The following is a 15991-nucleotide window of genomic DNA, read 5'->3' on the forward strand; positions in this document are numbered from 1 at the left end:
GCATCTTTATTTCTTTAACCCTGCCAGCAGGCACATGTTAGAGCAACATATGTACCAAATTTGCAGTGTGCTTAATAAAAATAAGAAATGAGAACTTTGGGGTTTTTTCTTCATTCAAATGGGTTAAAAGATGAAATCTTTAAAACCAAGTGTAATTAAGATTGCAGAAATGCATGCCAATATTTCAGAGATGCCATCAAAACTTGATTGCATATAAAAATGAGATGTTAGCTGGACCGCTTTACAAAATCCTGAGCTGTGCTTTTATTTACTTTTTGATACTCAATTCCAATTTACTTGAATGCAAGAACGTTCTGTTTGAGTGCCAGGCCTGAGTAGCTGATTTAGCAGGGCAAGTGTGAGATGAGCTTGGTGCAATGGAAGTGGGGCATTCTGCAAATAATCGCTGCTGTCTTAGAAACTCTGAAATCTAAAAAGCTGAATCTCTGTATTTTTTTTTCTGAGAAGCTGAAAGCATATTTTTTCTGAAGAGACCAACTACAGTGGATTTAGTGTTAATTTAATGCAATTAAAATTTAAAAAGGATCCTTAATCTGAATATAAAAGAGAGTGCTTTATTGAAGTTGACTCTGAACTCACAATAGGTATATACTTTTAAATCTGGTTTTATGATCATGTTTCATTCAAGTGCTGTTAGACAACAAAGGAATTGTGTTTCCAAAAAGAGGTTGAACAGTACTGATTAGCATTGCAAAGTCTGCATTTAACAAGATTAGTTTTTAAACTAAACCAGTATATTTTAATTTTTTATATGCATGGATTTAACGTACATGGTGAATAACATCTCTTTATAGAATTTTAAGTATTTGAGACTCATTATTGTTTAAAGAAAAGTTGCTGACTTCATCGCAAGTGTAGCCTAGTAAAAATGGGGCCTGGAATAGTAAACTGTTGCAGAGTTGAGGCAGACACTGGTAACCTTCTGACCTCTGACTTTTACTGGAAAATGATATGCAACATAAATTCAGGGGGCCTTTTTTCTTTCAAGTATGTATACATATATATTCTAGTGTTGGTCACAATGCTATCGTTGAAGTGGTGTCAATTTGTTCATTAGAGCCCCTTGCTTTTGGAGCAAACTTTAAATCTATGGGGGTTTTTTGAGGCTTAAAAAGCTGCTTCAAAAATAAGCTTTGAACTAAAATGTGGTGTTTTGAGAGGGTTTTTGTATTCGTTTAGGGCTGTTCTTTTATTAGACGGATGTGCGTGTGTTTATGTGGATATGTGCGTGGACAAAACAGCTGTGGGGAGACTTGCCAGAATGCTCCTAGACCGTTGGAAATTGAGCATAGTTCCTGGTGTACTTCTGAAGATTTTCAGACTTTATTTTCTCCAAAATGTGGCATTTTTAGTAGTCTGGAGTGCTGGTCATATCTCATGTCTATTGCCATCTTGCAATAAGTTTCTAGAAACGGGCATGCTGCAGTCTCAGTCAGGAAGGGTTTTCTTAAGTGAGTTTCAAGCCTGAGTCCTATGAAGTATCCACAGAAGGACTTGTCAGTGATGCTTTATTCAGTTCTGAAACTGTTACCCAAACCCCAGTGGTTTATTGGGGCTGGGATTGCTGCCAGTGCTTGATAAAGAACTGTTTTAGTACGAAGGATCAGTGCATTAAAACTTTCGAGAAGAGTAACAAAAAGTGGGAATTTGATAACTGGAGCTCTTAGGTCAAGTTTGGGAAAGAAATTTTGGAAAAGAGATCCTGTCCTGGGAGTCGCTGTTACCAAGGCTTGCCTTCAGGCTACTTGGCACCTTTGGAAATGGCATTATTTTTGAGGAACAGGAATGTGGAAATGGTAGCAGTGGTCTTGCTGAGCCTTGCTTTATGTCTTGTTTACATGAAATGCTCTGAAGGTTGAGATTGTGGGGGAAGCTCATTTGTTTAAGCACATCCATGCCTGCATGTACATCTTCTGTAAAAAAACTTCCATAATGTGATTTTAGCATTTCCCTACGGGGAAGAAGTGAAAAAATACAGCCCTGAAGGACTGAAATGGAAGAGAACTAAAAGATAGTAAATATCCTGCCTCTCCCCAACTGCATTTAATTTCCAGATGCTGTGATTTGGTGTTTTTTTCTTCTGTGACCTGATGTTAGGAGTGCAACATTGTGGTTAAACCCCTGTGTTCACCACTGCTGGGCGCTTTTCTTGGCAGCAGAAGGAGCCAGCATGGCACTGCCATAGCAGCCAGGTTCTGTGGAGGGGTGGCAGCAAAAGGCTGGGGACCCACATGCTCGTGCTTGCAACCATAGGAGTTAACTCGAGATGCATGCGTTGCATGACATATATTCAGTATATTATGGGCTTCCCTATTTTTAGGAGTTTGTAAAAGTTCCTTTTGGTTCCTTCCATCTGTCAAGATCACGTTTGCCATTTAAAAAAAAGGGGAAAAAAAAAAAGCAAATCTGATCACCAGAAATAAAACCCTCAAGAAAACTCTCTAAAACTGTCTGGTTTCAGGTATTTCTCACAACCTACTTCCCTTGTTGGGGTAGGTAAAAGCACCTTCTGGGCCAGGTTTGCAACCTGTCTGAAAGTATCACAAGGGTGTCAATGTAAGCTTTGCATTTTCGGAGAGGCACACAGACTGGAATGCTTAAGCCTTTAGCAAGACTTTTCTCCTTAGTCCTAAACCCAGACTATGTTGAGGTCTATTTTTGGACTTTTTGGAGATTTTTCTTCATTACTTTATTCACTACAAATCTTGCAAAGTGTATTTTTAACCTATATATGTCCCAGTATAAAACACCCATCAAATGATTGCCTTTGAAATCAGGAGAGATGGTCTTTCCTGTAAAAATTTTAAAGTCTTCAATGTGTAAATTTATTTACTTAGTAAATAGTAATAACTCCCAGCTGCTTCGATCTATTGCAGAAATCCATATTTAACTGCTGGGGACCTGTTCTGAGGTCTCATGCCACTGAATAGCAGGATATGTTATTGCATAGTACGTTGACACAACCTCTTCCAAAGGCCTGGTATTGTGTCATCATAGGGCATAGTTATAGTACAGGAATGCAGAATAATGTTATGAAAAAGTTTTCCCATTGCTCTGAACTTAACGGAAAGGCCTTTGGAGGTCTGTCTCCAAATGGAGCTAAGAGATCTGAATTTACATAGTGGAGAATCAATTCACTAAATTCTATTTAAAAGAAGAGAAGCAAATTCTTATGTACAGGCAGGTGATGGTGAGCTCATGGCAGCACTATTTTATCTTACTTTGTCTTGTAACTTCAAAAGATTCCTGTCTGGTATATTAAGAAATCTGTTTTGTTCATTTTTCAAATAGTGAGACCAGGAAGATGCTGAACAAAGCCTTGATACAGTCACTTTTAATCCAGAGTGGAGTTCCTTATTTCCCATGTTTAGCTCTCCTACACAACTTAAAAGAAAAAGAAAAATAATCCATCAGTGTCACCTTATTTGTGTGTATTGTTTCCCTCATTTTTTTTTCCCCCAAGCCTCAGCCTGTGTTCAAAGCATTTATTTAACCTCCGAATAATTGTTGCTCCTTCAAGCCAGGAGTAGAAAGCAGCGATATTTCTTTATAAAAATGTATCAATGGCTGCAATGATTTATTTTTTTTTCAGGGTTTTGTAGGAGTTTGAGCAACCTATAGGCAAAAAGGCAATCGGGTTTATTATTGCTGGGAATCTCCAGGCGGTTGTTTGGAGGCTGCAAAGGCAGGCAGCAGAGCCGGGAAGAGGGGGAGAGAATGTTCCAGATGACTGAGCAAGGATTTATATACCAGCTTGCCTTTTTTTTCTTTTTTTTTTTTTTTTTTTTTTTTTTGTTGTTTTACTTTTTTTTTTTTAACATGGGAGAAGAAAAGTAATAAGGGCGGGGAGGCATTTGAAGCGGTCAGATGGCCGATGACTAATGGGATAGGTGGGCAGGAGCCCTCGGATTGGGTGTCTTAATGAGCACATTTCGCACCGAGTTTGGGCTGCAGTTCCCCTTCACCTTTGCCCTTTATTGACCGAACTGACACTTCATTTTTCACATACTTCCAATTATGGCTGAGCTTAAGTGTCGCCCTGCCTCCTTTCTTTCTTGCCTATGGATGGCTTGAGAGTGGCTAAGGCCACAGAAGATATTTTAATTTGAAAAACTACCATAGCAAGGCAGGTTTAGAGTGTAACCTGAAACTGCTGTCACTTGGCAGTTTCTCTGATGAAAACAAAAGTTTTAATGTTTCTTGTTTAGCGCTTCACAACCAGTTCCCTCCCTTGTCTGTGGTGATGTGGGGAATTGCTTTGGGAGTGATTGGGTTGATGAGGGGTGTTTTCCTCGGGGTAAATCTGTTCTGGCACTACAGGTGTCATGGGTGGGAGTCACTGAAGTAAAGAGGTAAACGCAAATGAAAAGCCGTGCCGTCCTGAACGATGGCTCCTCTTTCCTTCTCAATGCAGCATCTTCTCAAATGGATTCTTGTGATGTAATGCCCTGCAATGTCCTTTGCTGGACTTTCCCCTTATGGAAAAGCAAAGCATAATTGTGATTGCACTCCTCAAGCCTTAGGCCAGTGTGGATTTTTTGTTTTGTAATATTTAATGCATGAATGCAGATTTGAGTGTGGCCTGGCTGTGAAGCTTTGAGAAGTGGCTGAAAATTATGCTGGGAGAGGCTGGTAGGATGAAGAGGTGGAAAAATCTGCAGTCACCCCTTTGCTGTACGAGAAGAACCATGATATATCTCCCACTGCTCAAGCCTGTGTGCATTTCCACGTTGGCTTTTACATGCAGAATCCTTCCAGGGCGGAAATGTCTGTTTGCTTTCGCAGGGCTTAGGGGGTTTCGGAGCATGCGGTTTTCCTACCAAATGTGGATTCTGTCGGAAATAGTTGGAATAAGTTGTGCTCGCATGGGGTGGGTTTTAGAACAAAATAGCTGCTGTTAGACCTTCACTTCCCAGCAGCACCGCTGGATTTTGCAGCGTGGTTTTCACTACTGGCTCTGTCATGTGAAATTTGGGTGAGTAATGAGTGGACATGTCACCTGTGTGTCAGTGGTGATTGCTTTACATTTAAATACCTGGAGACTATGTTGACAATTATTTACATCCAAACAGAGGGCCCCTAAACCACAGAAGTATTTATCTCAAAAAAAAAAAGTATGAAGTATTACCTACTTTATTATGTAGCCCTCTGGCATAGTAATGGCATGGCATATTTTTACTATAATATGGTAATAAAAGAATATGTAAAAGGCAGACAAAGGTTCTGTCTTTTCACTAAGGTGACCCCTGTTACCAAGTAACTGCTTTACTTATGAGCTTATTAAAAACTCAAAAAAAAAATGAGCTTTTCATACTTCACAGGCATTGATGTGAAAATGAGCTGTCCTACGAGTAGTTTTCTTGATCATTTTTAGAACAATTGATTAGCCAAAGAGCCGCTGTCATTAGTTGACATTGACTGATAGCAATTTGTCACAAGCTCCGAAGGTCAGCCAGGCAGTGGAAGCTTTGGCTTGTCTTTGATTGACCTTTTCTGATGCCATTATCATGCGATCGGTTAGACTGGATGTGACCCTCGATTAGAAAAGACAGGGCATTAGTCAACAGGGGCTGCTCCCTGTGTTTTTTCTGGTGCTTTATGTGTTGTGAATCCCGAATTAAGCGTAATATGCTTGTTTGGAAACGGAGCAGTATCAGTTTTCTTGCTGAGGCTCTGCCATCCCCTTTTCTTTTCCTGCTTTTCCATCAAGCAGGCAGCACTCAGTTTGCTTTAAATCTGTGTGAGCGCCTGTGCCCTCTTCCTTTGATGTGAGATACAAGATTTAAGCGAGGCCCATATTTATCTGAAACTCTTTGTGTAGGTGCATATTCTTCAGCAGCACCAGCATTAATTATTTTTATCTCCCCAGAATCATGTTGGGTTTTTTTTTTTAACAGTGATTGAGTGGTTGAGGATTATGCTCATAACATGATGTCAATTTATCATTCTGCTCTAAAGCCGGGGGGTGTGAAACTGGTTTTTTGTCCTCCTTCTAGTTTAGGTTTTTTGGTTTTTTTTTTTGTTTGGTTTGGGGTTTTCTGGTTTTTTTCTTTGGTCTCATCAGCCTGATTCAGCTGTTAAACTTAGATTTCAGCAGTGTTAAGTCTATGTGCCTCAGCTAAGCAGGGCTGTACTTCCAGAATGGTGCACGGGAGCAAGTTGTTACTTAGGAGCGGGTGTCTGTCATGATTTGAGCATTAATCTATTCCCAGTGTCAGGATTTATTTCAGTCATTCGCATTAGCTTAAATGTCTGTCATTAACAGGCGTTTTTTTTCGGTATGGCAAAGCTAACTTAAATACTTATAAACATTGCTTGTTTTCCCTAAATTGTGGGTAACATCATCGTAAATGAACTCTTTTCCTTGTAAAAAACCTTCCTTCTTTCTGTTTGCCTTTCAGGGGAAACCTGAATTTCTCTAAGCACCAACTTGTTTTTCAGGTCAACCCCCAGAGATAATAAGCAGTTCAAAACCAGCAAAACCATTTCAGCACGGTTTAATGTGACTTTTAGTCTTTGCTCAGGAAAAATTTCCAGCTGGGAGGGGAGCAGAGAGAGATGACCGTGTCAGGAGGCAGATCTTTCAGGCTGAGGCTACTGCCATCATTGGCAGAGCAGAAGGAGGGAAAAATACTTTGGAAACTGTTTACGTTTAAAGTGGCTGTGGAAATACAAATATTCCTGACTTTCGGCCCATCTGTATTCAAGAAGGAGAATCCATGTGCTGGAGGTTTTTTTGGTTTTGGTTTTTTTTCTCTATTTTCTTGGCAAATTTTTCCTAAATTCAGAAATGTCTACCCATTAAACATCTGTCTGGCTATGCACAAACCCATGTATACATAGATGTGTATATAAGAACATGGCCCTGACCCTGAACTGAGAGCATCCAATGGCTTTTGCAGCCTCAAAGTGTGTCTACACAGAACCAGGTGTCTTGCTGAGGGCAGGATCTTGAATATGCCAAACAGGAAACAGTGGTGGAAAATAATCACATTGCTGAATCGTTATCTTGGGCTGTTAGCTAAAATATCTGGTCTAGGACTGAAGGGCATCTTGCTTTTCTCCTTGGATGGGGCAGAGGGAGGTTTGGTTTTGTAAGAGGTTGTAGAAATAGATTTGAAGTTTTTAGTGTCCAAGATGCCCCTTTCAACAGTACCAGAGTTGGGAGTCTTCAAGATGGCTGATATGATTTTATATTTTTTTGGTTATTTTATTCAGATATGGTGTTTGTTTTCCTATACACTCTGGATGTTTTCACTTAAGTTGTGGTAGTTCATTGGAGCTAATGAGCTTCCCATATGGCCCCTATTAAAGGCCATCTTAGTATTCCCAACTTAAGGGTTCTATCCCATTTGCTTCTTCAGGTTTTGGTGTCTTCAGCTGAGTCTAGCTATCTGATGTAGGCAGAGTGAGACTTTAAGGTGTGTGTCATTAGCCTCTTTAACTTGGAGATTAAAAAGCAGAAGTGATCCTGAGATGTTTATTTTGAGTGACATTTTATTACAAGGAGTATAAACTCATAAACATGCTGTATTTCTGGATTAGTGATGCAACGGGGTGTGCCATTAGGCTGCTTGGCACAAACCATTTTCCTATCTCACACATGAAAGGCTGGGAGGGGAAAGATGACTAAGATTGGAGGAGAAGTCTTTAAAATTAGTTGTGTATGGAGAAAGTGGGTGCTTGTCCCATAATACAAGAACTAAGGGTGGGCATTCATGGCACAGGAGCTGTTCCAGAGTGTTGGTAGGTTTAAAACAAACAAAAATGTTTTATGTATTGGGTTAAATTTATTGCTACAGAACAGCATTCTGAGGAGGTCAGCAGGGGACAAAAAGAGAGATTAGACCAATTCATGGAAAAATAGGTTCTTCTGTAGCTATTAAAAACCCTGGTCCAGATGCAACCACTGGCTCAGGAAGCTGCCCAAGTGCTGATTGCCAGAGCGGTGGTGCAGCTGCTTCTGTGTGCCCCCACTTTCCCTAGTGTTTTCCTAAACATCCCTCATTGCTTGTGTGACACACCACCACAAGACCCAGTTACTTGGACAGATGTCCTCTAGCTTTTGTGTTCAAATAATTTTTTATAATTCAATTCAGGAAATAAGATGCTGGATATTTTTGTTTATCCCTTTTTTTTAAAGGCTCTTGCTAATGCTGGCATGCTTTTGTTGGGAAGAAAGTAGACATAGCTTGTATTTTCTTGCCCTTATTACCCCGATGGTGGGAATGTTTTGATGCTATTCATTCAAATTTGACAGGTGATTGCTTCTGTAAATGAATGCACTCAAATCATAATTGTTGCAACAGAATTGTTTGATTACCTGGCGGTAGCCTCTTTCTCTCTGATAGCTTTTGGATCACCTGTTTGCTGAGAGCATTTGACAGTCCTCATGTTTATTACCCAATTGAATGTCAGTAGCAATTGCAGCTAAAGATAAACGAAAATGCAAGTACTTGTTGACCTTGACTTTTTTCCACAAGATATTGAACTTGATGGCTCTATTGCTGTTGAACTGATAAGAGTTATAAACAGTAGTTGAGGGAAAATGTTTTATTCCCAGCGGAAAATACCACACTGCTGTGGGAAATGGCATCTGACTAGCACTCTTTGCCAAATTTGCTTGGTTCACCTTCATTTAGACTGTGGGAAAATAAAATCCAAATTTCCCCTTTTATGACTTTAATATCTCTGCAAACATAAATTCCTGTGATCTTTGTAAAGTTTTGTTGGCAGACTGTGTCAATAAGAGACAGTAAGCACGAGACTTTGCCATGTTTTATGATGTGCTATAATGAGGATTCTCAATTCTTCCTCATTTTGGGCAGATTTGATAATTACAGGGAGGGAGCAGAGCTTTCTTCTCCTATTCCATGGGAAGCTTAATATGTCTATAAGTGACAAAGACTGGGAAATACGTGGCTGTGGGTGGATATTGTCGGAGTGGGGCTATGCTGGTGGGAGGACAGCCTGGGGAGGAAGGCAAAGTTGTTGCAGGGATGGAGAGATGGTACTTTCATTGGTCAAGTTTGCACCCACCTCTTTAGGCAAGGTCCCACATGGGGTCCTTTGCAGATTTTTGGTAGGAGGCAGCTGATCTGGTGGTGTGCCTCCCAGCTGTGTTTGGGAAATGGGAGGGTGGGATGAACTCCCTCCCCTACAAATTTTCCTGCTGTAACCCCCCATATATATATATTAATATATATTTATTTCTAATCCTACTCTAATATGAAACCTGAAAAGAAGACTTCAATAGAAACAGGAGCCGGCAATAGGCTTTAAGATCTTTCAGGATGAAAGTCACTGTATAAACATTATATGTAAAAAGCACAAAAGACAGTGGAATTATATTCTTTAAAACATAAGTCCTTCTTGTCTCGGGAACTGCTCTGATAAACTCTGTACAGTATTGTAGGAGCTTGTTAAAGCTCTGAAATGCAGGATTAAGCAGTGCTGTAACAGTTAGCAGAGTCAGACGAGTAATCTTATTGCATTGTAATTTTTTTTAGGTAAGATTAAGCTGGCATTACATTATATGTTTGTGGGCGAGGGGCCATTCTTCAAGGGATTAATTAATAGGATCAGCACTGTAAGATGCTGACATAATTTTTTCTAGGCACATTGATGCTCACAGGCTTTTATTATTATTATTATTCTTTTTTATTTTTGAATTTCAATTTTAAATTCATGAATGAGATGGGGACTTTCTCTGGGCAATCAGAGCAGTCTCTGCAGCTTGCAGCAGTGGTGATGTCAGAGCCACCTGTCATCCTATAATTCATCAGGGACCACTTCTCACTGGCCTGGTGACCCACTAGTTGGTGACATGAGAAATACCAAAGGGAGATGCCTGATGTCCCTTCTACCCAAGCTGGGGTGGGATTGTAGGGCTGTGACTAAGCAAATGCCTGACACTGCTCTGGCAGGCCTTTGAATGAGGGTGCTGTTGGTAAAGTCTTCCACCTTTCTGCTTTGGCTCTTTAGCCGTGATACCTCCTCCATATAGCCTTTGGTTTGACGTGCTTGAACTTTTGCTGCTCAGGCCTGGAAGGTGGGAAAGGACATGGGAGAGCATGGCTGGGCCCATGATGTGCAGTGGGAGCAGTGTGACATCAGGATAGGCACTGCCGGCCTGCCTCCCGCTGTAGCTTGGGATCTTCCTCATCATAAGGCAGCACCTCTGGCATCTAATAGCCAATATATAAGTATTTATATATAAAAAACGTATTTATCTATTTTAAATATTATGAGTATTTATTTGTTTGTTTTTCTCTTGAGTATTTAGAATCACACAGATTTTTGCAGTTGCTCTTTGATGAAGTGTAATGTGAAAGTGTGGGAAAGAAGAAACAGCATATAAATAAATAAAAGTACAGTGGGGACAGCCTTTTCAACTACTTGTCCCTTAGTCTTTAGTTTTCTTGGGGCTCATTCTGCACCGTGGGTGAGAGATGGCCCTTGCATCCCCAATACTGTCTATTGCCTCCAAGTTGTAGGTACATCTTTTGCAGAAGGAGAGAAGGCCTACTAGAAGACACCACTTATGCCCTTGGAAAAGACCTAATGGTGGCAGACATACCCTAACTTATTCTGAAATCTTCCCCACTGCTCTGAATAGCAGTGTCACATGGATGTGTGCTAAATATATTCTGGAGTGTGTGGTGTCCTGACGGACCTCAAAGAAGGCATATCTTAGCTTTCTCTGATCAGCAAGTGAAGGTCATGGAAGCAAGGCTTGTAGGATGGAGAAGCTTTTGTTGGTCTCATTGCTGTGCCAAGAGAATCTCCTCCCTTTCTCCCTCCCTGGCACAGCACTGAGGGAGGAACCCCACAGTAGAGTTCCTGCTTGGGGCCCTGGATTATAGCACATGCACTGCATCCAATGTCTTCCTAAAGCAGGGAAAAGAGGGAATGAGGTCAGCACTAACTGAACAGCTCAAAGTTAAGTGTCATTTAAAATGGGGTTAAAGTTTCAGGGCACTGTCACGTCAGAATGTAGCAGCTTCTTGCTGAAGAGCAGGGGATAAGTTGCAGGCAAATTACAGCAAGGGGGAAAAGAGACAACAAAGTGGAGTTGAAATGTTGTGTTCATTCTGTACTTCTCCTCCATTCCCCACTTAGCAAAGCGTCTATTTATCTCTCCTGTCCCCTCATCCTGCCTGTGGCAATGAGAATGCCCCGGAGAGGCTTTTCTGCAGGATCCTGCTTGCTTTCTTTTTTTTTTTTTGTATCTGTCTGCACTAACCCCGTGCAAATTCTGCATGAGGCCAGCTGTGTAAAAGCAAGAACAGTGGTGATGTTAATTCAGAATAACTATTGGACAGACTTGGTATGGTTTTGTATTGTAGTTCTGTAATGGGCTGTAGGAAAGCAGAGGGATGTTCTACTGATGAGCAGGCTGAGCCACAAAGTCTTTGAATGTCACTCTATAAATATTTATTGTCTGTGTGTGTTTGTTCATATACATGCTTGGACATGACTACTTCCTACTACTGCACTTTTTTATTCTGTCAACCTGGCAAGAAAGGTGGTAAAACCACCCTTGGGAAGCACATGGCAGTTTTAGAACCTTTTAGAACCTTTCAAATTTCCTTTATGAAGAGTGTTGTGCTAAGTTCCTTGGTGTTACAGCTACAAGAAACAAATTAGGAAGCAGTGCTAACATTAGTGTCTCACTACATATTTATCCAGCTAAAAAACCCCTGAGGTGGCCATAATTTACCAGACTGAAGAGCAGAAAGGGCTGGCACAGCCTCCTTATCAAGAAATGTAAAGTGATGACTTGCTTTAATTTAATCCAAAGGATGTTGGTGACTTGGTTGAATTTAATCCCAATAAAGTAACCAGCTAACAGTCTGCAGGAGGAACATGTTAGTCATGACATGGGTATATCAGCTCTTCACCACCATTAATTATATTGCATCACTGAAAAGCAGAATATGCATATTATGCAACTTTACAGCATGGCTTTCCATACCTAATGTATTAATATAAATTAGAATTGCTTTGTACAGATGAATTGAAATGCTATGTGTTACCAATATACAAATTTTATTTACAGTTGCAGTTGGTGTATGTGAAATGACAGTATTAGACTTAAAAGTGCCTCTCAAGTTGATAAATGCCAACTTGATACTAAACACATTAATACTCAGTTAAAATTAGCAATCAATTTACTTGGATATTGGAGGTTAGCCAGGGATGGATCTGAAGTTGTATTAGGTATATCGTACTGGTCTGAATACATCATATGCTGTTGCAAAAGCATTGTGCTAATTTTAGCTTACAAAGAGGATGAAGATAAACTGCCTGCTGCTAGTTTGCCATATGCTATCCTGGTGATAATATTCAAGCTGAAAATATTCTGCAGAGAGTCTCATTGTTTCAGTAAAAGAAAAGTGGAACAGAGTTAAGCAAATTTCTGCTCTGTAAATGTATACAAAATAATGAAATAAAACAAACCTCAAATGCTGGTAGATGAGATCTTTGAAATTTGTTTTGGGTTTATTTGCTTTCATGGGAGTCAACAATTTATTTTACTATATATTTGATCCAATTGTATCCATTTCTCCCATGTAAATCTTAAAATCAATCTAAATAAAAATCGAACTTTGTTCTGGTAGGCAAAAATATAGTCTGAGTTGCTCCTAACTAGTTAAGCCTCCCATCCTTCAAGTTTGGTACAGGAATAAAGGCACTGCTGAGTTGATTTTTCATGAGCTTCTCCCTTTGCTTTGTTTATTTAAAAACACAAAACATATTCTGGTTTCCATATGGGGAGGATTTTGCTTCTGTATGTTCAGTGAGGAGCATTTGCCTTCTCCATCTGCACCCGTGGCCAGGAAAGGAGTGTGTGAGGAGGGGTGCCCGGGCCCCTGGGGTTGCAAGGGCTGGGGGGAAGCTTTGCATTAGCAAGTGGTGAAAAGCTTGACCTTCCAGTGACCTGGGTCAAGCAAACCCCCTGCCGGAGTGTCCCATTTGGACATGGCTACCTGTGGGGTGAGGGAAGAGATAAAGAAAGGGGAAGGAAGATAAAGTAATCCCATTGACCTGGGAACTTCTCAGATATTACAAGCGAGGGAACATCAGGAATAATAAAAGAGCGACAATATTTGCCTGCCCCCTGTATCTGTGTAATGTCATTTCCAAAGGGCTGGAGTAGATAATAGCAAATGTGCTTTCAAGTATCAGTTAAATCTCTTGAAGTGATGGGGAAGACTGGATGCTCTGATCTGGTGGGTGCTGGAGAGTGTAATACAATCCTCCTCAACTGCAGAGAGAATTGTATAAATGGACAAAGATCTGCTGATTACATCTTTTGCTGAAGTGTTAAGTAAAAGATCTGGCTATAAGAGATGACTAGTCTACTATTGTCTGGTCTTCTGACTTGTTTTTATAGGGGTTTTCACAGGAACAAATACCAATTACCAAAATAAAAGCAAGCAGTGTGGCCCGTCCATATCATGGTAGGACACATGCTCTTGAGTCAGCCTGGGCAGGAAGCTTGGCAGGTCTGTCCCCCACCATTGCCATTGCATCTTTATCTCTCTCCTTCATTGTTTGCCACTGAGTGCTTGAAATTCCAGTTTCCAAGTAAAAACTTCCTGTTTCTTGCATTTACATTCAGTTTGGTAAGACATAAATTTAGTTATCTATTAAGGAGGGCTTTATTTTTTTCCTCTCTCAAGTAAGGGAAGATAGGAAGAAGAAATTAATTATGATTTGGTGATAAGAGGTAGAATTTTGCATTTTCCCAGATTCTCTGTGGCAGGAAGTGTGAGGTTGTATTCCTGTGATAAGGGGATGGATGGGAGCTAAATTCAGCCTTTCCATCCTGAGTAATTTTAGAAAGAGCCCTGAAGTCCAGATCTTGCTTAGAAACAGAGATGGGCATATTCAGTCTTCATTAGCCATTGTTTCCTTGCTAGACCGTTGCTGCTTGTAAGTTTTCACTGTTCTGTGCAGTATTTAAAGCTAAAAGTGCACATATTCTTGTAGTCATCTCAATCCTGAATTTCCCTCCGGAGAGTCTCTTTCTCTCCATTGACTGTGAAGGGACTCAGGGAGGACTAATCACCTCATTCAGACACTTAGCTTGGCAGTCTGACTTAAATGCTTAGAGTGAGGGGGGATGAAACTGTGCTAAAACTTGGCATTCCTTTAGGAAGAAAATGTTTGCTCTTTGTGGAGAATCAGAATAAAGTGTCTTGTGCTACTGAAGATTAGAGTGGGCTTAGGTATTGTATCTGTAGGTGAGTCTGTCCTCTGCAGCTCCTGAGCACAGTGGTCTGAGTATCTCATGACATTTGTCGTGTTTGCAGATCTGCATGGGTAACTAAAGTGTTCAAAAATCTTGGCGTTCATAGAAAAAAAAATATATATATACACTCAAAAAAATTATTTAGGGGGTGTTAGTGTCTATATTCCCATGCCTAGCTGTCAAGAAGCCAGGATTCTAGCTTTTCCTAACTTCAAGAGGTTTCTTGTTTTATTAGTGCATACGTGGTTTTGTTTGAAGGTTCTCATATGACCCTGGGAACTGAGGACTCAAATATAAAACACGATGAATGGGGCTTCTGAAACTGTGTAGCAGTGCTTTGCTCAACCTCCAACTAAACATCATTGAGGTCTTGCATGAGATGAGAGGCTCCATGAGGGAAGCCTTGAAGCAAAATCTGTTGCTGAGTTGAGGTGGTAGGAATGGCTATATTTAGCTTTGTTGTTCTGTTTGGGCTCAGGGTCCTTTGGCAACTGGCATTGCATTTGTCAGAACTTCTCTCTGGTTTTAAATATAAAATCAGAATTTAACCTACTTCTACTCCGAACTAAGAAGATGTACATTGGTCCATTTAAGTGTACTTATAATCATTCAAAATGGCTCATTTTTCCACTTCATTTTTGTGGTTGTATTTGTAGCAATGCTGACTAGTACATGAGGTAGATAGGTAAGGGGTTAATAATTTTTATACAGAATATTGAACTCTTATTTCCATTTTGAAGTCCACTTTGGATGCTGTTCTGAAAAATATCTCTGAATTGTACTCTGTGTCCCCACTGTGCCCCAGAAACATGGAATTTGGTGAAATTCAGGGCTTGCTTCCTTGGAGGCTGCGAGTACAAAGCCTAAGGGTAGTGCTGGAGGTTTGCGGGTGTGGAGGGAGGGCGGGTTACTGGCAGCAGCAGTGTGGGCTTTCATTCAGCACCTTGTCAGCTTGTCTTATCTGGGATCTTGGGGGATGGCTCTCCGGGGTAAACCCAGGGAAGGGAGCTGAGTGAGTTGTTTCCAGGATTGTCCTGGCAGAGGCTTTCTTGTGAGTCGTTCTGCTTGCTCTGCAGGAGTCATAACCAACTCAGATACTTGCAGTGCCTTGGAAAGTTGGGCTTTTCAGCATGTTTTTTGACTGCTTTGAGATTTTGACCTCCTTCTTTACAACTCATGGAATCTTTGGGCGTGCACCTGTCATCTTGAGCCTCTCCTTTCATGCTTTTCGGTGAGGTTCCTGTGCAGTTTTGAATATGCATGAAGTCTCCTGGGCTGGTAAGGGGTGAGCAAAGGATAGCTGCCCCATGATCTTACAGGCAATTTCCCTCCCCAGGTCAATATTGCCTTGTTCAGGTCACTGCTGAGATAATATTCATTGCAAATATGGTGCTTATTTCAAAGTATCTGCAGTAGAAACTGTTAAGTATAGGTGAGAATGCTTTTCAGCTGAACTTTCAATTTCAACCTATGATTATAGATGAAAATCTGTTTCCTCATCTGCCTCAGCCACAAATCGCAGGTGCAGCTGGTCAGGCATTTAAAATGACAAAATTCAGAGTTGCTTTGCATAGAAACCAGCGTCACAATTAGCAATGGTTCGGAGGCTGGCATTGTTGGCAACTGCTCAGATGATTTGCAGGTATTTATGAAAGCCTTTTCCAGTCTCAGGAGAATCACCTGTTTTGGCATCAGTGAGTGTTGTTCCAG

At 40.7% G+C, this 15991-nt stretch overlaps 1 protein-coding gene across 1 annotated transcript in view; it reads left to right on the forward strand.

The window, feature by feature from the left end:
• Positions 1-15991, forward strand: part of MEIS1 (Meis homeobox 1) — a 106247-nt gene that overhangs the window by 26074 nt on the left and 64182 nt on the right. The gene's annotated exons all lie outside the window — the stretch shown is intronic.

The sequence above is a fragment of the Geospiza fortis genome, unplaced genomic scaffold (assembly GCF_000277835.1).
Source record: "Geospiza fortis unplaced genomic scaffold, GeoFor_1.0 scaffold134, whole genome shotgun sequence".
Lineage (NCBI taxonomy): Eukaryota > Metazoa > Chordata > Aves > Passeriformes > Thraupidae > Geospiza > Geospiza fortis.